This window comes from Phoenix dactylifera, chromosome 10 (genome assembly GCF_051530095.1).
Source record: "Phoenix dactylifera cultivar Ajwa chromosome 10, Ajwa_hap1_PhDact_Kaust_v1.1, whole genome shotgun sequence".
NCBI classification, from domain to species: domain Eukaryota; kingdom Viridiplantae; phylum Streptophyta; class Magnoliopsida; order Arecales; family Arecaceae; genus Phoenix; species Phoenix dactylifera.
Window position 1 is genome coordinate 15,440,392 of NC_143199.1, and position 26,935 is coordinate 15,467,326.

Sequence of the window (26,935 nt, forward strand, 5' to 3'; positions counted from 1 at the left end):
GGACCCATGGACCCATGGACCAAAGCTCACATGGACCCTTAACCCATGGACCCTTAAGGATTTTTGTGAGCCGCGATGGAGAAAAGCCTGGGAGGAGAAAATAGAGCCTTCTTCCTCCCGGCTTCGTCTCCATACCGCGCCACCGTCTGGCCTCCGGCCGCTCTGCCGTCTGGACCGGAATGTCCGGTTTTGAACCGGCTACATTCCGGTTAAATTTGATTTTTGAAATCCGGCTGTTATCGGATGGATTTATTATTTTTCCCCACGTTTGTTTTTGAAACGAACATTATGAATTCATAACGTATGGATTCGTAAAGACAGTCAATTACTCCAATTAAATCCTCTCAGCATTGGCCTATAAGTAGGCCACCGTTTCCTCTCGATTAATAGATGAATTGTGAGTGAATCAGAGAGAAAAACTAGAGAGGATTAGTGAAGATTGAAGTCTCTGTTCTTACGAAACGAGAGGCTTAAACAGGAGTTCTGAAGAAGAAGAAGAAGAGAGAAGAAGTAGTTTTCCTCTCTCAATCCTCTCTCCGGTGGTAAGCATCCAGATCCGGCGACATGTCCTCTTCTTCCTTTCCTCTGTGATCGGCATCCGAGCTCACGGGGGTACAGTGAAGATATGGAAGAGAAGGAAGAAGAAGAAGAAAAGAAAGAAAAGTGTTTTCTTCTAGGGACCTTTTTGCAAAAACTAGTTTTGCAATATACAGACACCATCCTACCTTCCTACGAAGTTTGGCGTGCGCGTGATGTAGAGGGCCTGCAGATCTAGGCTTCGTGAAGCAACGTTCAAAATCTAGATCTGCCCTACCTCGATCAACTTCCGCTGCGGGATCGAGGTATGTTTTACATAAAAGTTATGTTTAATATTTATAAATGTTATAAATAAAATTTTAAAACTGATTTTCATGCCTGGCGTTCGATTTTATCGGACAACTCAAAAAAAAAAATTCCCTTCAAATACATGTCTGATTGGCTTTAGTGCAAGCGGGAGATCGTTAGAAGTATGCCCTAGAAGCCAATGTGGCTGACGCATATTTGTAATCCGGGGCATAAATTTGTTATTTGACACTTACTAATAAATAAGATTGGGCAATTTGTTTTTCATTCATGTTTGTATGTGTCCATGAATCGTCCAAGAAATTAATAGATGATGATGACACATATTCTCAAGGAGTTGAGAATTTGAGGCATGTGTCATTAGGAATTAATTTCTAAATGCTCCTGATCGATGGATCTATCACGAGGGACGGTGATCGATCCACTGAGATTAGTGCACAGATCACTTAGTCAGATGGACGAGTCTCGAGTCCATGGTGTAGAGACACTGGAGTGATTATGCGAGTACTTGTTAGAGAATAAGGTACTGAGCGTGACCAAAGATAGTAGTCACATGGATGTCTATCCACTCGTCAGTGACTACTTATGCTGTAGTTGTATGACTGGTCCTTTGACCTGCGATGCCTCAGCTATTCACTGTGAGGTTGCTGTAGTTTGACAAACATGTGAACTTGGGCCCTAGCCATTCGGGTCCTTGTAGTGCGGATTTGCTACAGTAAGTTCATTTTGGAATAGGGTTGCATCTAGATGGGATCTATCGACCTTGATAGATTAGGAGTGATTCTATGTGATTTATGAGACTGGGTTCGATAAATTCCTGACCAGGTATTTTGGAAAAAGAGTTTTCCATATCTCGAACTGGAAGTCGTATAAATTTGACATATGTCTTACTACCAGTCAGAATAGAACCTACGGGGTCACACACATAGAGGATTTAATTAGTCAGACTATCATAATTGTGATTTGGAATCATAATAGAAATCAATAATCAATATGATTGGTGATTGAATTAACCCACTAAATGTTAATGAGTTAATGGAAGAAGAATTAAGTGGAATTGATTGCAATTGGATTGCAATTGGGCTGATTTAATGAGCCAAATCAAATTAGGTTCGACCCAAATTATTTGGGTTCATGATTGGGTCAATTTGATTAAACCAAGGTTTGTGCGGATTTTAAAGACCACATGTCGTCGTAGGATGAATATGACTTAAGTCGTGTTCACACTATGGGGATTTTAAAGTCCACATGGCGTCGTAGGATGCATGCTCCCAAATCAATTAATTCTCCTAATGAGATTAGGAGTCCTAATGTAATTAGAAAATTAATCAATTGATTAAGTGGACACATGTCATGCATCTATGAGCACAAGGATTGGACACTTGGCATTAATCTAAGGGTGGGTAATAGTCCCATACTCCTAATAAGATTAGGAGAAGCGCTAAACCCAATCTATAAAAGGGTAGCAAGAGAGATGTTATGAATTAATTCTCCTCTTCCTCTCCACGCCTCCCTTTCTCTTTTCCTCTTTCCTTCCCACGGCAGCACAAGGAGACCCCTTCTCCTCACGGCAGCAAGGTGAAGGATCCCCTTTCTTCTTCCTCCAAGGTATTGGAAAGCAAAGAAGAAGAAGGATCAAGGAAGAGAGATCAATTCAACCCAAGGAAGAAAGAGTTCTTCCTCCCACGTCAAGCTTCTTCCTTTCCTCCTTGTCCACGGCTGAAAGAGGGCTTCTTCTTCCTCTTCTTCCACGGCATCAAGGTTAGGAAGATTCACGAGCAAAGCTACCTCCTCCTCTTCCTTAATTGCGAGCAAGGTTGAAGAAGAAAGCATTCTTCTTCAAAGAGGTATGTTGTAGAATTTCTTCTATCTCTTTTGATAGTCATGAAAGGTCTTTGCAAGGAGCTAGCACTCCGGTAAGACCTTATCTCAGATGATTAGATCCTCGTGTGGATACCTCTAGAGGCCGGACACGTGTGCGGCTTAACCAGGAACCTAGATAGATCATCAGGCTGCAGTGTTCAACACCTGCAGAATTTTTGAAGATGAGATCTTCAAATCTAAAACTTTTGATTTTGTTTCAGTTTTATAAATCTTAATCAACCCTCCTCAGATCCTAATCTTTCCTTTCTAATGAGTTCAAAGATCTTCTGGATTTGGATCCAGAAAATTTTTTGAATTCTATGATCCGAGGCGCGTTCATACGATGAACGACGTTCCGTTCGAATTCCGCTGTGAACGTCGCATCGAACAGGGCGTATCTTAGTAGTGGAGGTAGAACTACGACGTCGTAGCCGTGTCAAACCACAAGTTGGGCGACAACCTTCAGAACGCAACAACAAAGGCACTCCTTCTCCTCGAAATATTTTTTCATCCATAAGATCTGAAATTTCTGCAAATAAAGATGTATATCCGGAGTGAGGAACAACAAAATTCAGCAAAAAAATAATGAGTCCCATGCCGCAAAGAAGATGCAAACTTGATTGCTCCAAGTGCGGTGGCCGAGGGCACCTCGCTGATATTTGTCCCACTAAAGATCAGCAGATATTTGAAGAAGATCTTGATGCTGATTCTGAAAATTTAACAGCACCGTCTGATGATGTATCTGCTGTTGAGATCCCTTCTCCTTCCCCTGAAGTTTCCTTTAGACCTGCTGAGATTGAGGACAAGGAGGAAGCCAACGTGGAAGATAAAATTTCAGAGGTGATCTCATCTGAATTTGAATCTTTTTTAGATGATTTTACTAATGTAACTCCAGGAGAATTACCTAAGAAAGACAGTTTAGAAAATTCAGCGGAGATCAGCTATAGAGATGGAACCGTGTTCGTATCGATTGGTTCTGAAATATCAGAAGAGATATCATCAGATTTTGAGGTGAATAATCTGATTTTTAGTCAAAGCCGAGAGGAGCACAAGCAGCACTTTCAACAAGATCTTTAGGTTCTTCGATCATAGAAGTTTTATGTAAGTCTAAAAAGGTATTCTTTTACTGATTTTCAAGATCTCTTTCTAGAATTCATAAATTTAGATCAAGGTGATCAGCGGATTACGGCATGCATTAGCCTATATCAGCATTCTCCTTCTGTTGGCAACCCACATCAGTCCATGCACATCAGCCTGTGCACCAGCCGTGCGCATGCACCCACATCAGGGTGCGCAACGGATCAGCACACACAGAGTTTTTCCATGCAACTTTGTTTCACTTATTGACCGCCTAGGGGTCCTCCTCCTCGACCGCTTGATTTGCATGAGCTTTTTCGCCCCAACTTGACAGAGTCGAGTTCTTCTCAGTCAGAGAGAATTGATGCAGGAGTACGAGCCCGAGTTATGATGGACGAATGTCGAGTTTGGATCCTAGCTTGGGTGTGCCCGAAAATATATTGGATTCATGATTTTCAGCATCTAATTATATTGGATTGAGTCTATTTTATTTGAGTCTATTAGGTCACATTGAGTCCTTTTATTTTGGATTTTGGATTTGTAATTTGCTGATTTGTGTTTAATAATTGGGTCCAAGTAATTGAGTGCCAAGTGGCAATTAGATGGCATGAAGTGTTGTGCGATTCCTGTTTACCTAAAAATATGCTAAACAGATCGTTGCTAGAACCGACAAACAAAGTTTAATTTAATTTTACTCTTACCTTTTCTACTTGAAGAATAGTGGTTGTAAGAGGTCGATCCACAGGGAGGCGATTGGAGTTGCTTAAAAATAAAAACGTTCACTCGGATTCAAAAGCGATTTTTGAATAACAAAAGAAAAAACATTATGTTGGGGATGTTGATATGATTTTCTAATTGAAACTAACTAAAGGGAAGAAAGAAAACTTGCAATTGAATTCTAATGTAGAGTAGGGGTCGATTCCTGAAGATATAATATAAATGAAAACTGCAGATCGAATAGCGAAGAAAAATTTCAAAATTATCTTAAAACTAAGAATTCCAAAATGCATAAAATGAATTGCAGAAATTAAATTGAAGCTTAAAACATAGATTGCATAAAAGATAAATGTATGGATTGCATAAAAGGGCAATTACAAAAATAAAATGAAGATTGGAAGCTTAATGCTTCCTCCTTCTACAAATAAAAGAAAAAACAAGAAAATTGCATTTTCTTTCCCTCTCCCTCCCACGGTGGGCCTTCAACATAAAATATAATTTTTTTATTTCTTTCTTCTTCCCAAGAACAGAGCAATGCTCTGTTCCTTGGCCTCCACCCCGCACCTCAACCGAGCTCTCCTCTCCCCTAGCCGATCGCCCCACCTCCTTTTATAGATCAACCATCCCCTTTATGGCCAATGATGGAGAGGATCGTCTGGGATGCTTCATCTGGAATGGCAGAATGGATCACGGGCTGCTGGGATTCCGGGGCGTGATGCGGGAGGGAAGATCGCGGAAGGACGTGAATCCGTGGGAGAATGGCTGGATCACGAGCTGATTGCGGACGGAATTGATGAATGCGGACGGGATTGCTGGGAATTTCGAATCGGAAGAGAGCTGCTTGCAGTCGGACGGAAGGAGCTGGATCACGGGTGGAAGCTTCGTGGACGCCGGATTGGAAGCGGGAGGAAGGCGTGGAAGGAAACGGCTGGATCATGAGCTTGCATCACGGCTGGGACGCTGGGATTTCGAATCCGGAAGAATTTGGCTAGGATTTCGATGCTGGGATCATTGCGAAAGAAGAAGAGCTTGACGCGTGATTATTTGGGAGGAGCTAGAAACATTGATCCGGAAAGGAGGAAGCTGCGGGATCACTGGAAAGCATCACGGGATGCTGGGAGCTGACTCGGAATTCCTTCTTTGGACCACGGAAGCGTGGGAGGCATCACGGGATGGACGTAGGAGGCTGAAGAGCGCTGCCGGATACTTGGATGCGGGAATGGAATGAGCTGTAGACGCTGCTGGGAGGAAGAAGAACAGTGAAGTAAAAAAAATCCCGTAACACTGTTCATATGAACAGTGTTTTTACATAACACTCTTCATATGAACAGTGTTTTCACGGAACACTGTTCATATGAACAGTATCATCCCGGAACACTGTTCATATGAACAGTGATTTCAGCATGAAGGAATGAATATTATTTTTAGCTATTCTTCATGGGATTGGAGATTAAAAAGTTCTTTTTCTTTGTGATGAAGTGAGAGTTGGAATCTCTATTTCGGAAGAGTGCGGATGCTAATCCGGAAAGAAAGGAACGCGAGGATCACTGGGAGATCGCACGCGGGTTCGGATGTTTGGGTGCAAATGTGCTTGATCAGATCATGACAGGATTGGGCCCGTGCGGTTTGGGGCTATGATGCATCCCTCTAAACCCTACCAAATGCGCATTTAAACTTTAATTTATACTAACCTGTGTCAAACCCAAATATAATATTATTTAAGTAAATTTATTATTATCGGTTAGCAAAAACACTAATTTTGGTGACATGTAGTCGCACTTTTGTGCTCTCATCACACCCCCCAACTAGCTTATTGCTAGTCTCTAGCAATTAACAAGCAAACGATAAAATGAGGGCACAAAAAGATGTAGTCTAACTTATAATTTTTTCTCTTTTTTTAAAAAAAAAATTGAAGCTAAATACACAAACTAAGATATGTACCCATTTTCGTAGGGAGTCACGATTGCACTTAGCACGTGCAACAAGCCTTTAAACCCCTAGGTTACCCTAGTGGATGAGTGTTGTCTCGTGAGGGTTTGCAGTGAAGTTACCCACAAACTTCATTAGTCAGGGATTTCCAATTTTTAACTCGAAATTTGAACAAGTATTACTGTATGAAACTAGAATTGCAAGGACAATAGAGACTTGTTGCTATCATATTTAAACAGACTCTAACTCAAGTTTCATTACACCCCATCTATCTGCTAACAAGTCAAGAATGTATTGAGGTGTAAGATAGTATCATATAAATCAGTGGCTTTCACTTACTTCCAACATGATCACTCCAATTTTCAAGACTTTCTAGAGTTAAATGGTAATGAACACCCCATATTTATTTATTTATTTATTTATATCAGATGAATGCTAAGAAGAATGACTTGTGCAATATCTAGCCTTATTAAGCTTTCTAGCTGACTCATGTAGCGAGTGTTAGGCCAATGACTCCCGATCCAGATGGCTCAGGGCACTAGGTGTAGAGACACCCTAACAGGCTTAATAACTCAAGTTAACTAGGCTTCAAGGCCAAATTAGTCACTCAGAGTTTAATCTCAATCATCCTCACCTTTTTACGCGAACACTCGCTGCTTGCCAGGCAAGAGGCCCGGTTACTCAGTGAGAAGACTTAAAATAAACTCATTATTTTTATTTTATTTTATCTTTCTTTTTTTTTCTTTTTTTTTGATTAGGGTGTTCATCACACATATAACTTTAAATTATCCCGAAGATTAAAAGTATTCATATTAGTTGCAAATATACATACCCCACTATTCATATGCTTACGTGTTGGTGCTAAATCATCTTGTAACATGTTAGCAGAAGATAGGTGGGACGGAAATTCAAGCTAGAACTGCTATCATATTTCTTAACTCAAAGCTATTGTCAAAGCAATTCCTGGTTTGTACAGCCAAAAAGATTAGAGTTTGAGTTAAAAATTTGAAATCCTTTTTTTTTTAATTTAATTTTATTTTTTTTAAATTGTATAAAAAATCAAAAATATTCTCACCCCCATACCTAAATCTAACATTGTCCTCAATGTTAAAGAAAATTTAAAGCAGTAATAGGAAAATATTATTTTGAAAAAATAATACCTCATGGGCTTTATATATAATATTCCAGTTTACTCGAATTTTTACAACGACGGCTTTCACACTATTATCTTTTTTAAGGTTAATATACATTTTTTTGTTTTTCATTTTTTTTCTCTTTTTTTTTCTTTTTTGAAAGAGAAATGATAATATATATTGTGCACTTTTACTCCTGTGATGATTCCTCCATGTAGTAAGCAATTAGTCGACAATTCTCACACCAGTTGGTCTGAGGTGTCGGGCATCAAGACTCCCCGACGGACCTATGCTCGGGTTCCTCATCACAAGCCCGCTGACCTTTGACAATAGATAGCCCTTTTCGATGTACCTGACTAAATCCACCAAATAGTTTTTTTTTTTTTTGGATCAGAAAAAGATGGTTCATCAGGATTCGAGGTTGCTACCATATTCTCAACACAATGTCGAACCTATACCTTAGAAAATGCAGGCCAGATGTGTTGTGAAATTCAAAGCACTAATTAGCTTACAACTCACTAAAAGGAACTTAATAAAAAGAACTCACTTTGCACTACTTCGAACTAGTCATTGGGCTCTTAGATTTTATATACCTTGTGTGTTGTAATTTTTTTTTTAAAATTTCCAAAAATTTTAACTAAATTTTTTTTTATTTTTTTTGATAAAATTTCAAATGCTTAAAAATACCCCCAAACCTAAATCTAACATTGTCCTCAATGTTAAAGAAAAATTAAAGCAGTAAGAGGACAGAGGAGAAGTTACCTGATATGGGTAGGTAAATTAAAAATTGGGGCAAAATCTCCCAAACCTGCATATTAGTAATTTATTGAATTTATTATTATTATTATTATTATTTTATTATTATTTTTTTAATTAGAAGATATTTACATGTTGGGTTGCCTCCCAAGAGCGCTAAGTTTTATGTCTTCAGCCAGACAAAATGTAAATCCTCCTTTTTTTTTCAACCATTATCTAAGAGTGGTTTTGGAAGAGTTCGATGAAGAACAGTCGGCTGATGACGATCTATGCTCATAAGGAGAACAGAACTAAGGGGCGCATGCTTGACCCCTTCCTCGGAATGGGCAAGGTAAGCTTCTAAAGGGTCCTTATTATAAGTTTGTAAGAAAGTCTCCTGAACCAGACTTTCAATCATGTCAACTTCATTGATTTCTTTATCGTCTGGTGGTTGTTTACTTATGTTGAAGACATTAAGCTCGACTTTCATGTTGCCAAAAGATAATTTCAGCATCCCATTTCGACAGTTGATCACAGCATTTGCTGTGGCTAAGAAAGGTCTACCTAAAATTATAGGTGTGTGACTGTCTGGATGTATTGCAGGTTCGGTCTCAAGGATAACGAAGTTCACAGGATAGTAAAACTCATTTACTTTCACTATTACATCCTCTACAATCTCCTTGGGGTACTTCACTGTCCTATCTGCTAAGGAAAGGATAATATTTGTAGGCTTTAATTCCCCCAAACCTAATTTTTGGTACACATAGTAGGGAAGTAGGTTTACACTGGCTCCTAAATCTAATAGAGTTCTTTGGATGATCGTCTCTCCTATTTTTATTTCAATAGTTGGGCAACCAGGGTCTTTGAATTTCGGGGCAATCTGTTGTTGAATGAGAGATGAGGCTTGTGCAGCCATAACAGCTTGCCTAGGAATACTGGTTTTTCTTTTGACCGTGGTGAGGTCTTTCAAGAATTTTGTATAGGAGGAAATTTGTCTTATGGCATCGAGAAAAGGTATATTTATTTGAACAGTTTTAAAGACTTCCATGATTTCATCAAAGTTAGATTGTTTCTTGGAGTCCTGAAGTCTACTGGGAAAGGGAACCTTGGGTTTGTATGTTTCCATGGGTTCTTCCCTTTTTTTCGGTTTGTCCTGTTCTTGACCCCTCTTCTGAATAGGGTTCTTATCGGATTCAGTTTTATTTTCTTTTTCATATTCAGAAAGTTGGACTTTATTGTCCACTTGCTTGCCAGACCTTAAAGTGGTAATTGCCTGGACTTCATAGGTCGGATTTCCATTAGAATTGATTTGATACTGACCTATCTGATCTTGATTTTGTTGTCTACTAGGGTTAGGCACTGGTTGACTAGGTAGTTCACCTTTCTTCCTTTCCTCTAGAGAGTTAGCTATTTGGCTCAGACTAACCTCAAGTTTTGTAATTGCTTGCGCATGGAATTGGTTAGTCTGGGCTTGGGCTGTATTGGTCTGTTGTTGTTGCTTGATAAAATCTTGTTGTTGTTTCATCATATTAGCCATCATGGTTTCTAATTGTGAAGGTTGCTGTAGGATAGGGGCATTATAAGGAGGTATAGATGGAACCAATGGTTGGTTCATTTGTGATGGACCTATCCTGGGGAAGTTGTTCTGAAAATCTGGTGGACCACCTTGATGCTGAATAGGTTCATTTTGCTTGTATGAGAAATTTGGGTGGAACCTATTATCAGGGTGATAAACTGGGCTGAACGAGTTGGGAGTGGGCTTCTTAAAGGCACTATATGAATTTAGAGCATTTGCTTGCTCGGCCTTTATGGTAGGCAGATTAGGGCAGCACTCCACTAAATGCTCCGGACTATTACACAAAACACACAAACTATATGATTCGTGATCCACTTTCATGACGGGATTTGACTCTTTGTATGAACTCGAACTAGTGGAAACAGTGAAAGCATCAAACTTTTTACTCAAGTTATTCATTCCAGCCACCAGATTGGACATGACATTTTTGAGCTCTGGGTCTGCTTTCATTTCATAATTATCTGGTTTTCTAGACCCAAACTCATTTCTAATTACTTCCTCACCATAGCTACTCCAATTTTGGGCATTTTCAGCTAAGTCAATAAGAAATTCATAGGCTTGATCCGGGGTTTGGTTCATGAACCTACCCTTGTGCATGGACTCAATCATGTTTCTATGTGCCGGAGTTAGTCCTTTATAAAAGAAGTGGACCAAATCAGCCTTATCAAGCCCATGGTGTGGGCATTTGACCAACAAGTCATGGAATCGTTCCCAAGTTTGAAAGAATTCTTCTTCAGATTTTTCTCTAAAAGTTCTGATGGCATCCTTAATTTTTTCTGTTTTTACCATGGGATAGAACTTAGCCATGAACTTCCTAGACAACTGTTCCCATGATGTGATGGAATTTGAAGCAAGGGAATACAGCCATGCAGCAGCACGATCTTCTAAAGTCATGGGAAACAATCTTAATTTAATACCCTCTTCATCTAAGTTTTGATTTCTAAACGTTTGACAGATTGTCAAAAATTTGTTTAGATGAATATAGGGTTGTTCACTCTCGAACCCATGAAACTTGGGTAACATGTTTATTGTTGCAGCCCGAATTTCAAATTGGGCTGCATTATTTATTGCCAATACTATACATGTAGGTGGACTAGCGGATGCAGGAGCGAATAATTCATTCAGGATTCTAATATGTTCACCCATTGTAGAGATCGACGGTTGGTTTACAGTTCGCAGGTTATGATGAAAAGTTTTGTCAATCTCAGAATCAAATGGGGTTAACTTATTCCTTAATGACCTTCTACCATGCATACATTTTTCACAACTTAATTAGACTCAATTTTTTTAAACGAAATCCTAAAAGATAAGAAGAAGGGCTAGACCAAGATGACCCCAATCAACACCACACAACAATTTGACCCTATTAGTCTTAGAGCTAAGTGAGGTTTAGTAGCTTCTTAAATCTAGTTGCACAGAGACTTATCAGGTTAAAAAAGTTCCTGAAATTCTCTCTAGATTAGACAGCTCCTAATCTCCCTTTCAGATTAAGCTTGAGCTTACCAGTTAAGTGATCCAGTAACCAGTGACCAGGAAAGTCCCGGGGTGTGCGGTGGTGCCAGAAGGGATACACCGATACCACAATACCCGTAACAGTTCTCACTGTTGTAAAACTTTTCTAGACATCACCAATTACTAAATCCTCACTGGAGTGGCTTTCAGCCGCTTCTTTTCAAGAGCCTAATTGAGCTCGAAAACCCTAAGGCCAACGTCTAATTTGATTTTAATTTAATTTGGCTTAGGATAAGTATGCAAGGTGGTGATTTTTGGGCTAAGGACAGGTAATGACTTTCCGACCTTATCTTTTTAATGGGTTTTGCCCTTAATTACTTTATGCAAATGCTTAATACTAAATGCAGCAAATAATCAATATTTTTTTAAAGTTTATGCAATGTCATTAGGTTGTATTGATTAAATGAGCAAGCAATTTTTTTTTTACTTTTATTTTTTTTTATTTTTTTAAATTTTTTTTATTTTTTTTATTTTTTTTATTTTTTTTTAAATTTTTTTATAGCAATAACTTGAATGTAAACTAAACACAATCCTTATGCGTCAGTCAATCTCCGAATGCCCGTTGAATAAGCCCTGGAGATTACTCCGTGAGGAGTCCCAATAGAGGTATGATAACCTCGGAAAATTGCACCCTATCAATTACTAGCAAAAATAATATATATATATATTTTTTTGAATTTTTTTTGATTTAATTATTTTTTTAAACTTTTTTTTTAAAATTTAAATTTCAAATTTCGAATCACAGAATTCAAATTTTGAATTTAAATTTTTGATTTTTTTTTTTTGAATTTTGGAAATTTTTTCAATTTTTTTTTTACTTTTTTTAGAAAACTTTAAATTTTGAATTTCAAATTTCAGAATTTAATAACTACGAAATTACTAACTAAAAATAATCAAAATAAGAAAAATTAATAAAAATAAAAACTTACTACCGGAGTGCGTTCATTCCGGACATCCAAAATCCAATTTGATCTTTGTGATCGTTCTTGCTTCTCGATTTGCCTCCCCGGCAACGGCGCCAAAATTCTGTTGTGCGATTCCTGTTTACCTAAAAATATGCTAAACAGATCGTTTTTAGAACCGACAAACAAAGTTTAATTTAATTTTACTCTTACCTTTCCTACTTGAAGAATAGTGGTTGTAAGAGGTCGATCCACAGGGAGGCGATTGGAGTTGCTTAAAAATAAAAACGTTCACTCGGATTCAAAAGCGATTTTTGAATAACAAAAGAAAAAATATTATGTCGGGGATGTTGATATGATTTTCTAATTGAAACTAACTAAAGAGAAGAAAGAAAACTTGCAATTGAATTCTAATGTAGAGTAGGGGTCGATTCCTAAAGACATAATATAAATGAAAACTGCACATCGTATAGCGAAGAAAAATTTCAAAATTATCTTAAAACTAAGAATTCCAAAATGCATAAAATGAATTGCAGAAATTAAATTGAAGCTTAAAACATAGATTGCATAAAAGATAAATGTATGGATTGCATAAAAGGGCAATTACAAAAATAAAATGAAGATTGGAAGCTTAATGCTTCCTCCTTCTACAAATAAAAGAAAAAACAAGAAAATTGCATTTTCTTTCCCTCTCCCTCCCACGGTGGGCGTTCAACATAAAATATAATTTTTTACTTCTTTCTTCTTCCCAAGAACAGAGCAATGCTCTGTTCCTTGGCCTCCACCCCGCACCTCAACCGAGCTCTCCTCTCCCCTAGCCGATCGCCCCACCTCCTTTTATAGATCAACCATCCCCTTTATGGCCAATGATGGAGAGGATCGTCTGGGATGCTTCATCTGGAATGGCAGAATGGATCACGGGCTGCTGGGATTCCGGGGCATGATGCGGGAGGGAAGATCGCGGAAGGACGTGAATCCATGGGAGAATGGCTGGATCACGAGCTGATTGCGGACGGAATTGATGAATGCGGACGGGATTGCTGGGAATTTCGAATCGGAAGAGAGCTGCTTGCAGTCGGACGGAAGGAGCTGGATCACGGGCGGAAGCTTCATGGACGCCGGATTGGAAGCGGGAGGAAGGCGTGGAAGGAAACGGCTGGATCACGAGCTTGCATCACGGCTGGGACGCTGGGATTTCGAATCCGAAAGAATTTGGCTAGAATTTCGATGCTGGGATCATTGCGGAAGAAGAAGAGCTTGACGCGTGATTATTTGGGAGGAGCTGGAAACATTGATCCGGAAAGGAGGAAGCTGCGAGATCACTGGAAAGCATCACGGGATGCTGGGAGCTGACTCGGAATTCCTTCTTTGGACCATAGAAGCGTGGGATGCATCACGGGATGGACGTGGGAGGCTGAAGAGCGCTGCCGGATACTTGGATGCGGGAATGGAATGAGCTGTAGACGCTGCTGGGAGGAAGAAGAACAGTGAAGTAAAAAAAATCCCGTAACACTGTTCATATGAACAGTGTTTTTACATAACACTATTCAATGAACAGTGTTTTCACGGAACACTGTTCATATGAACAGTATCATCTCGGAACACTGTTCATATGAACAGTGATTTCAGCATGAATAGTAATTTTAGGAATGAATATTATTTTTAGCTATTCTTCATGGGATTGGAGATTAAAAAGTTCTTTTTCTTTGTGATGAAGTGAGAGTGGGAATCTCTATTTCGGAAGAGTGCGGATGCTAATCCGGAAAGGAAGGAACGCGAGGATCACTGGGAGATCGCACGCGGGTTCGGATGTTTGGGTGCAAATGTGCTTGATCAGATCATGACAGGATTGGGCCCGCGCGGTTTGGGGCTATGATGCATCCCTCTAAACCCTACCAAATACGCATTTAAACTTTAATTTATACTAACCTGTGTCAAACCCAAATATAATATTATTTAAGTGAATTTATTATTATCGGTTAGCAAAAACACTAATTTTGGTGACATGTAGTCGCACTTTTGTGCTCTCATCATGAAGATCAAAGCATGATGTGGAGACATTAACTTGGTCAAAGTCAGAGTTGTCCTAGGAGTCCTTGATTTTCTCTAATGTCAAGAGATTAGAAGACGTCAAGAGTCCATGAAGAGAAGGACTTCTCCACGTGAAGGAAGAAAATCAGATGGCGTGAAGAATTTTTGAAGAGAAGCCTTAGCGGAAGAAGGACTCCTCCTTTCACTAGAAAATCTGCACGTGTGATGATCAACCCTTGCTGATTTTTAGGGATCCTCATCTTGCTGATTTTTAGAGATCCTCATCTCCATGATTTGGCACCCCTTTGAGGAGTTCTACTTGAAGAAGGACTCTCATCATGTGAAGAAAATTCAGCATGAAGCCTTGACGTGAAATCCCTTGAAGACGTGAATCATCCAACGCATGAAGATCATCCAATGGTTGGGAGTCTTAGAGGGCATGTTTTCTTGGGGTGAAGCCCTTGGAGATTACTTCTTAGGCGTGAAGAATCCTTGAAGATTTTTCTTGGCATGTAGAGTCTTTTGACTTGGTTAAATCCTACTTTGGTTAGGAGTTCTATTGAGTCCCTAGTATTTGAATTTAGTCATGAGCCTAAATCTGAGTTTGAGTCATGTAATGAGTTTCCTATTTTGTTCCAACGTTCCATCTATTTAAAGGGTAGACGTTGAAGAATAAAGGCAGAATTAATTTTGATTTTCAATTGCTCTTGTGATCTAGAGGTGAGAAGCTTCTTCTTCCTCTTTGGTGAGACTCCAAAGGCTCTTCTTCTTTCTTGGTGAGATGCTAAAAAAATTCCTTAGGTTTTGGGTATATGTGAGACTCTTATATTCAGCCCATAATTATCTCCATTACCTTCAACTCGCAGCAGTTTTATTGTTATTGTTTCAATCTGTCATTCATCATAAATCCCTTTAGGTTTCAGATCTCAAACGTAGGCCTTGAATTCTTCTTTACCGCATCCAATTAATACAAACCCAAGCCATCACACGAGAAAATTAGAGTGAGAGATTTCTGCTGCACAATCCCAATCCCTTCCCCTACGTCATCAGTCCCCCTATCGCATTGTGGGTGGGTGATTATATTTAGTGGCCCCCACCTAGCCTTATCAAACCCTCCTTTACTCTTAGTTATATGAGGGTTAGGAGCTAGGGTTTGACGTGGAAAAATAACTCATCTCTCCATCTCATAATATTCTCTCATCCTCTAAAATAACTCATCTTTCCATCTCATAATATTCTCCCATCCTCTCTCTGTCGTTTCTTTTATTTTCCTTTTTCCAAAGATGTTAAGGTTGGAGAAACCCTACCAAGACCACATAGTGAGTGGAGTGGATATGGCTGGCAATTTATGACTTGAGCCACCAACCTGATTTGCAATCGACTCCCTTTAAGTAGGTTCTGATTTGAAATAAATGCGTATGGGCCATAAACAGGTTGACCTGACATAATCTATTTATTAAATGGGCCAGCTTTGGGATCAGAGTCCTGAGTTGTTAATTTGCCCCATTTAATAGTTGGATTGAGTCATAACCCAACCTGTTTAACCCATTTAAGACCTATTTAATTTGTTCACAGCCATTTAACTTAGTTTGACCCATTAAATTGGTTATATAGGTTGGATTGGGTTACCTATTTAATAAAAAGTTCGTATTGAGATTTGGATTTGTTGGGAAAAATCCCAAAGCACGTGAGCAGGCCGTGGGCACATGATCAAAGGCTCCCGACCTGGAAGGCGCCCGACCTAGAGGGCTCCCGACCTGGAAGGCGCCCGACCTAAAGGGCTCCCGACCTGGAAGGTGCCCGACCTGGAAGGCGCCCGACCTCGGAAGTCCTTCAACCTTGAAGGCCGGATCTCTCTGACCGCTCGCTGCGGTCACATCCCTCTGAAGCCCGACCAGCAACCATGCCCTGCCACCGCCACCAACCATTAATGCGCACGGCCCTTGCAGACCTCCGGCTTACTCAACCATTAATGCGCGTGGCCCCTACAGACCTCCGGCTTACTCAACCATTAATGTATGCTACGGATTTCAAGTCTTCCACGGCAAATCAGCTCGGCCACGATCGATCAGCCGTGACAACTTCCTGATCCCGACCTAATCTCCTACGGCAAGGCATTAAATTGCACGATCCTACGTTGATTCAGTTGACAATGCACAACCATACAATCATTCCGTCCTGTCACATCACAGGTAATCAGGTGCCCTGCTATAAAAGGGGGATCCTTCCCACCTTATAAGGGGCTGGATTCAGAAACACTGGATATATCCTCTTCCCTCTTTCACATTTTGCCCCCTCTGACTTAGGCATCGGAGGGCCGGCGTCGAAAACCCCGACCACCGGCTTTTTTGCAGGCCACACGGAGGACGCTGCTCACCGACGGAATGCCACCCACCGACTCTCGCCGGAGCTCCACCTTCTCAGCCGACGGCCGCCCTCAGGTCCAATTTCCAGCAACAGTTGGCGCTAGAGGAAGGGCCCGAGTTGTGGCCATGAAGTTGAGAAATAAGGGAGCCTCTAATGCCTCCCGACGCCCTGCGCCGAGTCCTGGACATTCCGTCCAAAATTCACCACCAAGACTTCCGGCGGATTCAGTTTCTCGAGTTCAGCCGGAACAGTTTGACATCCTGGTCCAACAAGTTCAAACCCTGGGCGCTGCCGTCCAAAACCTGCAGTGGGCGGAGGTGCCACCCATGCCGCCTCCCCAGGTCCCAGTCCTGCCAGTCCTTCCCCCAAACGGACCGGTGCCCCAGGGTTGAAGCTTTCATGGCTCCTCGACGGCCAACAATGAAGAGCGAACATCTCCCCGGAGAGAACTATCGGGAGGTGATATAGACAGAAGGCTGCAACCCTCGGAGGCTAACTCAGCCCCGGACCAACACGAGCCAGAGCAGACTACGGTGGTAATCCCCCAGACTGGGGAGCTCGACAGGAAGGTCGAGAGGCTTGAGCGTCAGTTCAAGGCGCTCCACAGTAAAAAGGCGAAGTGCGAAGGCGACTTTGAGTTCACCACCAAGTCCCCCTTTTTCCGCCAGATCGAGGATGAGCTGGTCCCACTGAGGTTTAAAATGCCCCAAGTGGAGCCTTACAACGGTACAACTGACCCCTCGACCATTTGGAGAGTTACCGAGCCCTCATGGCGCTGCAAAGGTCCTCGGAGGCTGTGCTTTGCAAGGCCTTCCCGGCGACCCTTCGGGGGACGACTCGACTCTGGTTCTCCGGGCTAAAACCAGACACGGTGTCCTCCTTCGAGCAGCTCGACAGGCAGTTCGCCACCAACTTTGCTACCAGCCGACGTCAGCGGCGGACGTCAGACTCCCTCCTCGACATCAAACAAATGGAGGGAGAGTCCCTCAAAGACTACCTCGATCGCTTCACCGCCGCGACCTGGGAGGTCCGCGAGCTTGACCAGTCGATAGCCATATCGGCGTTGAAGACTGGAGCTCGCTCCTACAGATTCCTCTTCTCTATTGAGAAGAGCTTCTCCGCCGACTTCACAGAAATGCTGGCCCGGGCTCGGAAGTATGCAAAAGCCGAAGAGGCTATCGCTTCCAGGAGGGGCGCGACCGAGCAGGCCTCAAAAAAGCAGAAGCACCGCGAGGAGCGCGGCCGCCAGAGAAGCCAATCTCCTCGCCGAGGTAAGAACCTACCCCGGCTAAGGAGTCCACCCCGACAGCAGAGACAACTTCGACCGAGGTCTCCGCCTCGGCCGAGATTCCCATCACGGACTCGAGTGTACCCGAGGAGGTACGAGAATTACACTCCCATCAATGCGCCCCGGACCGAGATCCTAATGGAGATCGAAGGTCGGGACTTTTTCTGACCCCCGCCCCCGATGCGGAAAATAGGAGTCCCGCACAATCCCAGAAAGTACTGCCGCTTCCACCGGGACCACGGCCACAACACGGAGGATTGTTTTCAGCTCCGAGACGAGATCGAGGCACTCATCTATCGCAGAGTACTCAACCGGTTTGTGCGGAACCAACGTGAGGAAAGAAGGCCAGCAGAAACCACCGCACGGCCCGAGAATCCAAATGACAACGGACCCATTGCCGGCACCATTAACGCTATTGGAGGAGGGAGCTCGATCGAAGAACCAGTCGAAGGAGGGACTCCTCAGAAGCGCCCGCGCACCTCCGAAGCTATCTCATTCTCGGATGAGGACCTAGAAGGAGTTGAGACTCCTCATGATGACGCTGTGGTCATCTCCATGATTGTAAACAAATTTGATGTAAAACGTGTCTTAGTTGATAATGGAAGCTCGACAAATATTTTGTACTACCATGCCTATCAAAAAATGGGGTTGACGGAAAGCCAGCTTCGAAGGATGAATGCCCCGCTGGTCGGATTTACCGGGGACTCAGTCCCGGTCGAAGGCGAGATCAACTTTCTTGTCACAATCGGGCTTGCCCCCCGAGAGAGTACTGTGAGCGCGGACTTTCTTGTGGTCTGTCTGCCTTCAGCCTACAATGCCATCCTCGAACGGCCAGGGCTAAATGCCCTCCGAGCTGTGGTCTCAACATATCACCTGCTCCTACGGTTCCCTACCGATCAAGGAGTAGGTGAAGTTCGCGGAGATCAGATGGTGGCCAAGCGGTGCTACATGGCGACCTGCAAAGCAAAGCGACCAACTGAAGCGTTAAGTCAACAGGAGCTACCAGCCGAGGTGCCAACTCATGCAATGGACCGCACGCTGCCCATTGAAATGTTGGACGTGCGGGACGACCTCTGGAAGAAGCAAGTAGAGCCTGGTGAGCTTCTTACTCAGATTCCTTTACAAGAAAATTGCCCAGAATTAACCGTGCAGATCGGCTCCGGCCTGAGCCCCTGCGAAAGGGAGCGACTGATCGAATTCCTCTGGCCAACATGGATGTTTTCGCCTGGTCGCTCGCCGACATGCCGGGAATCGACCCCAAGGTCATAGTTCACCGACTCCAGGTGAAGCCGACCTGCAGACCCATGAGGCAAAAGAAGCGGAGCTCTGCTCCGGAATGACAGCGAGCGGCAGCCGAGGAAGTGGATAGACTCCTTGAAGCCGGCTTCATCCGGGAGGTCTCCTATCCAGATTGGCTCGCCAACGTGGTCCTCGTAAAGAAAATCAACGAAAAATGGCGTATGTGCGTGGACTACACCGACCTGAACAAGGCCTGCCCGAAGGATAGCTTTTCCCTCCCCAGCATTGACCACCTCGTCGATTCTACCTCGGGACATCAGCTGCTGACCTTCATGGACGCCTTCTCGGAATATAACCAAATCCGAATGGCGTCAGAAGATGAGGAGAAGACGGCCTTCATCACCGACAAGGGCACCTACTGCTACAAGGTGATGCCATTCGAGTTGAAGAATGCAGGAGCTACATACCAAAGGCTGGTTAGCCAAATCTTCAAAGATCAGATAGGCCGAAATATGGAGGTCTACGTGGATGACATGCTGGTGAAAAGCCGAGCGGCAGAGCACCATGTGGCTGACCTCAATGAAACATTCTCCAAGCTCAGGAAGTACCAAATAAAGCTCAACCCTGCAAAGTGCGCGTTCGGAGTCACCTCGGATAAATTCTTGGGCTTCATAGTAACCCAGCACGGAGTCGAAGCTAACCTCGAGAAGATCCGAGCGCTGCAAGAGATGGTACCTCCAAAGACGGTCAAAGAAGTGCAGCGGCTTACCGGACGGGTCGCAGCCCTGGGATGATTTGTCTCCAGGTTGGCCATTGCCTCCCCTTCTTTAAGATCCTTAAACGGCCAAAGAACTTCCTATGGTCGGAAGAATGCCAGCAGGCCTTCGAAGAGCTTAGGTGCCTTCTAGCCTCCCCTCTGCTACTCACCAAGCCTCAACAAGGCGAGGTTCTTTACTTGTACCTGGCCGTCTCTCCGGTTGCAGTGAGCTCAGTCTTGGTCCGGAAAGAGGACAAGCTTCAGAAGCCTGTCTACTATACCAGTCGGGTCCTCAGGGATGCTGAGACCCGATATTCGAAGCTGGAAAAGACAATTTTTGCCCTGATCATTTCAGCTCGGAGACTCCGGCCTTACTTTCAAGCCCACATTGTGGCCATACTAACCGACCAGCCTATGAAGCAAATCTTGCAGAGGTCGGACCGCGCCGGGAGGATTGCCAAATGGGCGGTCGAGCTCAGAGAGTTCGATCTCGAGTACCGATCAAGGCCGGCCATCAAAGCCCAGACGCTCGCCGATTTCATCATGGAGTGCACTTTGCCGGATGATCCCGAGCTCCCACTCATGCCAGCGGAAAAGACCCCGAGGCCGCCATGGGTCCTGTATGTGGACGGCTCCTCGACCTCGGGGGGTAGCGGAGCGGGTCTTATCCTCACCAGTCCGGATGGGGTAGTTGCTGAGTAGGCCCTACGCCTCGAATTCCCTGCCTCGAACAATGAGGCAGAACACGAGGTGCTCATTGCCGGACTCAAGTTGGCAAAAGAGCTGAAGGCGGAAGACCTGAAGGTCTTCAGTGACTCCCAACTGGTCGTGAGCCAGGTCTTGGGAGATTTTGAAGCAAGGGAGTCGTCGATGAAGAAATATCTCCAAAAGGTGCGAGACCTCACATCTGCCCTCGGCTCTTTCAACATTCAGCATGTCCCCAGAACTAAAAACCTCAGGGCTGACCAACTGTCAAAGCTGGCGACCTCTCGCATGAGTGAGCTCCCTAAAGCGACGGTGCTCGAGTACCTCCAAACGCCCAGTATAGAAGAGCCTGAGCCGACCATGTGCATCGATACTGAGCCGTGCTGGATGGACGAGTTCATCAACTATTTGCGGGATGGAACCCTCCCCAGCGATGAGCTCAAGGTTCGCCGAATCAGGCGTCAAGCTCCCCGGTACATACTATATGAAGGCAAGCTCTACCGTCGGTCATTCATCTCTCCTCTCCTTAGATGTCTCCGCCCCTCAGAGGCAGATTATGCTATGCGAGAAGTTTATGAAGGGATCTGCGGGAACCACCTGGGAGGCCGAGCACTAGCACATAAAATCTTGCGCCAAAGCTACTTTTGGCCCACACTCCAAAAGGACGCAACGGGCTTCGTCCGAAGGTGCGATCGGTGTCAGCGGAATGCCAATATCCAGCGCCGACTCTCGGCCCCGCTGACCTCGATCATCGCCCCCTGGCCATTCGCCCAATGGAAGATTGATATCCTGAGACCTTTCCCCCTAGCTACCGGGCAAAGAAAGTTTTTGGTCGTCTCCATCGACCATTTTACCAAGTGGGTCGAAGCCGAACCTGTGGCTCGGATCACCGAGCAAAAGATGCAGGACTTTCTTTGGAAGTCCATAATCTGCAGATTCGGACTCCCCCGCATCCTTATATCTGACAACGACCGTCAATTTGACAACGTCCGTTTCAGAGAATTCTGCTCCGAGCTCGGCATCGACCACCGCTTCACCTCGGTAGCTCACCCACAGACGAATGGAGAGACCGAGGTGACAAATCGCACCATTCTCCAGGGGCTCAAAGCTAGACTCGATCGATCCAAGGGACAATGGGTCGAAGACCTCTACAATGTCCTTTGGGCCTACAGAACAACATTCCGACTTCCTACCAGCGAGACCCCCTTCAACCTAGCATATGGGACAGAGGCAGTTATTCCTTTGGAGATCGGACTCCCTTCACCAAGAGTGAAGCACTACGACATAGCTTCCAACTCATCTCAGCTCAGGGGCAACCTGGATCTCATCGAAGAAACGAGGGAGGCAGTCCAGGTCCGCATGATGAGATATCAACAAAAAACAGCACAGTACTATAACTCCAGAGTAAAAGCCAAGCTCTTCAAGGCGGGAGACCTCGTCCTCAGGAGAGACGAAGCTTCTCAACCCACCGAGCAAGAAAAGCTCGCCTCGAATTGGGAAAGACCATACCGGATTGCCCGAGTGCAACGGCCCGGAGCATACAAGCTGGAATTTCTTGATGGGACCCACATCCCACGAAGCTGGAACTCCGAGAATCTCCGGATATACTATCAGTAGCTCCCCCCAAGAGGGTCTACAAAACTTGGAAATGCAACTCCTGCTTTCTCCCTTTGACAGTTTATAACACTTCCTAGTTCGTGCTTCTCCTAACATTGAACTATCTGTGATCTTTAGAATGCCCGACCAAGCTCGAATACTCCAGCCAAGTCTGGAATGCCACAGCTGCGCCAACGTCGAGCTCGGTCTCGATCTCCCTCAAATACCTCGACTAAGTTCGAGATGCCCCGAGTGTCGACCGTAGAGATCCAAACTCCGTCGACCTCGGAAAGCGACACCAGGTCGACAGCGAGCCCAAGCTCCCTCGACCTCGTGCTCGATCTCTCGACTAAGGTCGGGATGCCCCGTGGGTCGACCGTAAAGTCCCAAACTCCCTCGACCATGGAAAGCGCAACCAAGTCGGCAGCGAGCTCGAGCTCCCCCATCTTATAATTAATCCCTCGACTAAGGTCGGGATGCCCCGAGTGTCTACCGTAGAGATCCAAACTCCCTCGACCTCGGGAAGCGACATCAGGTCGACAGCGAGCCCAAGCTCCCTCGACCTCGTGCTCGATCCCTCGACTAAGGTCGGGATGCCCCGAGTGTCGACCGTAGAGATCCAAACTTCCTCGACCTCGGAAAGCGACACCAGGTCGACAGCAAGCCCAAGCTCCCTCGACCTTGTGCTCGATCCCTTGACTAAGGTCGGGATGCCCCGTGGGTCGACCGTAGAGTCCCAAACTCCCTCGACCACGGGAAGCGCAACCAAGTCGGCAGCGAGCCCGAGCTCCCCCGATCTCATGCTTAATTCCTCAACTAAGGTCGAGATGCCCCGTATGCCGACTGTAGAGTCTCAAACTTCCTCGGCCTTGGGAAGAAATATGGGAAAGTACCTACGCGGTCCCCTGCGGCGCCCGACAACTACAGCAAAGTAGTATCTATGCGGCCACCCGAGGACTTCAATAACAAGGTCGTATCTTTACGAACCCTCTGACTTGTAGGCGTGCCCGAGGTAGACATCGCCTTGAAGGGAGTGCGCCATTCTCCCCTGCCCGATCAGTGCAAGAAATGCTGCCGCACGAGGATCTCGCCAAGGTGCCACCCTCGCGACGGATTACATTATTCAAAAAAGCAGACAGCTGGCCAAGGAACATCCCTAAAGGCCGGCCGCAGAGTGGAGTCGCTCCCCTCGAATCGAGATGATCGACTCCGATGGAGTAGGAGGTACGATTCAACTCAGTACCTACATCGTTATCTCTGTTTATTTATACTACAGAATGATCGGCAAAACCTCGACCAAACTCGAGACCGAAAACCACGAAAGTTCCATGATAGCTCAACCCCGGTTTGCCGGGGATCCCTTCGGAACCTGACTTCGAGGCTTTGACAAACCCATTCCAAAAGCCGAGCCCTAAGACTCGGCAAAAGTTCCCGAAGGACAAACCCAAATGCCCAACGTTGGCACAGGGTCTTTTCGGAGCCCGACCTCAAAGCCTTGGCGAGCTTGGCCTAGAAGCCGAGCCTAAGGACTTGGCTAAATCTTTTCAAAGGAAATCTAAATGCCTAACGGAACTTCTTCGAAGGCGGAGCTAAATGCTTCGGCGATCTGGAAGCCGAGCCCAAGGGCTTGGCAGATCTTTCCCCGGAGGTACACTCAGGGGCCTAACAAAGTCAAAGACTTGGCGAATTTCTTTAAAAGTCTGAGCTTGAAGCCTACTTTACTAAGGCTAAGCCTAATAATTCGGCAGGCGTGATCGGGGCCTAAGTCTATCGGCCGAGCTCGAGGACTTAGGAGGATTCACCAGGAATAACTTAGTTTTGATGACTAAGGTAAAAACCTACTTATTACGTGGAAGAAAGAGAAAGATAGACACGAAGTTGCCGAAGAAAATCCTTTCATTAATAAAAAGCCCGAAGGCTGAAGTACAAAATTGAAGGTCGGCCATACGACAAGTTTGGAGGCCGACCTCGCTTACAACAAAAAAAAAACAAAAAGATAGACAAGTCCTAGGAGGCGGCGTCCCCTCCAGCGTCGGCCTCAGGATCATCTACAATGATGACCTGAGGGTCTTCAGCGGGCGTCGGCTCGAGGCCCCTCGCGGCAACCTCGGCTGGCGGCTCGCCAGTGGCCTCTGGAGCGTCCTCGTGGACCTCCCCCGGGGGAACCTCCAAGGCTGCCTGCTCGGCCACATCAGCTTCGGCCTCGACGAGCTCCTCCTCGGCTGCGATGATGGCCGGAATGTCGTCCTCGCTGTCATCACTGAGCCCCATCCTTGGCCGAATCCTTGAAAGGTCGAGCTGGGGGCAATATCGAGTCATTTGCCTTCGAAAGTTCTCGAAGCCCCAGAGAAACCCATCCACGGTCTCCTCCTCCAACATATCGCGGAACTCTTCCGATTCTTTGAAGAGTTCTACGGCGTTTTCAGCTCGCTCGAGCGACCTCCTCTCCCGGGCCTCGAGCTGCTCGACCTTCAGGCGGAGAACCCCGCCCTCATATTTGTGGCCGGCGGCCTCGGAGCGAGCCTCGGCAAGGCGCGCCTCAGAGGCGCGCAATTCCGACCTCGCCAGCGTGTGCGTGGCCCTCTCTTCTTCGAGCACATCCACCATTGCTCGCCGCCTGGCCTCGGTAGCCTCCCTCCGCGCCTCAGCTTCCGCCAACGCAGCCTCTAGCTCGGCGATCTTTTTCTTGGCTGGCTCCAGTTGCCCACCAAGCCGCCGAGACTCCTCCTGGCCTTCCGAAGCGATGAATACCAAGGTGTCGATCTCATGGATATGCTGTAGAAAAAAAAAGCAACGATAAGTAAAATGAGGAAAGTACTGATGACTAAGGGCAAAATGAAAAGATAACTTACCCGAGCAGAGTTGCGGTAGGTCTGATCGACAACCTCTTCCAATGAGAGGGTTCTAAACTCGGCCTCGTCCGCCGGGAGCATTGCGCGGCGGAATACCGCGCGCGCGACCTCGGCATCTCGGAAGGCCGAGCTGCCCTCACGTATCGGGGACTCCGGGTCGGCCGACCCCCTCCCCTCGGCCCCAGTAGAACTCGGCCCGACCGAGCTCGTGACAATGGGGCGGGGCGCACTCGGGACCCCGGGGCCCCTGCTTGGCTCGAGCCCCGAGCGTCGCAGGTGGATGACTGGTCGACCCGCCCGTTGAGAGATGGGGGCGGGACAGATCGGAGAGGCCGAGCTCGATGCTCCTCTGGAACCCAAGCTCGCATGCTCGGCGGCCGGAGCTCTCCCTCGTGTAGACCCCGAAGTTCCGGCCTCAGAGCCCCTCACCTCGGCAAGGGCAGGAGTAGCGGCCGACTTGGCCTTCTTTCGGGGCTCGGGAGTAGCCCCACCGGCCTCGGCTGCTCGCCTCTTCAGCCGGAAAAAGAGCGATGTGTTGCTGGTCGGCATGTGGGGAATATCTAAAACAAAGAGGAAAAAACTTTTTCTAAGTATCAGACTAACATCAAAAGAACAAAGGAAAGGAATGGATAAGACAGAAACTGAAGAATAAAGGAGTAGTACAACCGCCCTTATCCTTGGGGCGCGCCGAGCTCAAGCCGACGTTCACCAGGGCTTCCTCGGTCAGAAACTCGGTCAGAAGGATGTCCTTCTCGAGACTTCGCAAGGCATCAAAAACCCTCTGATCGTCCACCGAGAGACTACTAAGCCTGTTCAGGGCCTTCAGCCCGGGATGCCTCCACCTCGGATCGAACCCCCACGAGAGCTCGGAAGAAAGAAAGAAAAATCTCCCCTTCTACTCATGAATCGAGGAAGGGGCACCTCGGAAGAGCGACATACCGCTCCTCTAAGCAAAGTACAGCCACTCCACATCCGCCGAGTTCGTTTTTAACATGAAACACCGGCGGAAGACGCTCACCAAGGTCGGGATCCCATGCGCAAGGCAGAGGGACATGAACCCGATAATAGTCCTCCATGAGTTCAGAGTGAGTTATGCTGGGACGAGTCAGTACTCCACCAGCAAGTCGGTCACGAACTCATGAAGAGGAAAACGCAGGCCGGCCCAGAGTGTATTGATGTACACCCTGATCCGACCTGGCGGAGGTCTAGTCACCCGGCCTTCCGATCCTGCGAAATCGAGACGAATCCCGGGCCGGAAAAAGAACTGAGAGCAGACCAGCTCCAGTTCTTCCTCGGTCAAGGAAGACCCAACCTCACCGGGACCAAGACCCATCTCAGAAGAAGAGGGGAGAACGAAGGAAAGGGCGAAAAACGAAAACGAAGAAGAAGAAGAAAGCAAATATCTAAAGAAAAAAACTTCCGAGCTAATGTAGGAAAATGACCTACTACGGGGTCGCCGGAAACCTCCTCTGAACGCTGCCGGAAATCGCCTTTGAGCACCGCCGGGAAAGCTCGGTCGCAACCAGGAGAGAAAAAGATAGCAACGATAGCAAACAAGCAAGACCTTTCTAGGGCTAAGTCGAGGGGTTTATATAGACTCTCCCGACGGCCCAGATCGGCAGGACCAAATCCCGCTTTCTGTCCGGATCTTGCCACGTGTCATCCCCAAAAACCGAAGCGGCATGTTTTACCTGAATCGACGCTTCGAATACAGAATCAAGGCAGCGTCCCGTCGGATCCCGGGGCCTCATTATGAGCTCACCACGTGAGGCAGCCTCGAAGGACACAAGGACGTCGCCCCATTTCCCCTCAT

The 26,935-nt window shown here is 45.7% G+C and overlaps 1 non-coding gene across 1 annotated transcript; it reads left to right on the top strand.

Moving 5' to 3' along the window:
* Positions 1-10,540: 10,540 nt before the first annotated feature.
* On the top strand, positions 10,541-10,647 carry LOC148702263 (small nucleolar RNA R71). The gene has a single exon (XR_015969571.1). It is a non-coding gene; the product is annotated as a small nucleolar RNA R71 (small nucleolar RNA).
* The last annotated feature ends 16,288 nt before the right edge of the window (positions 10,648-26,935 follow it).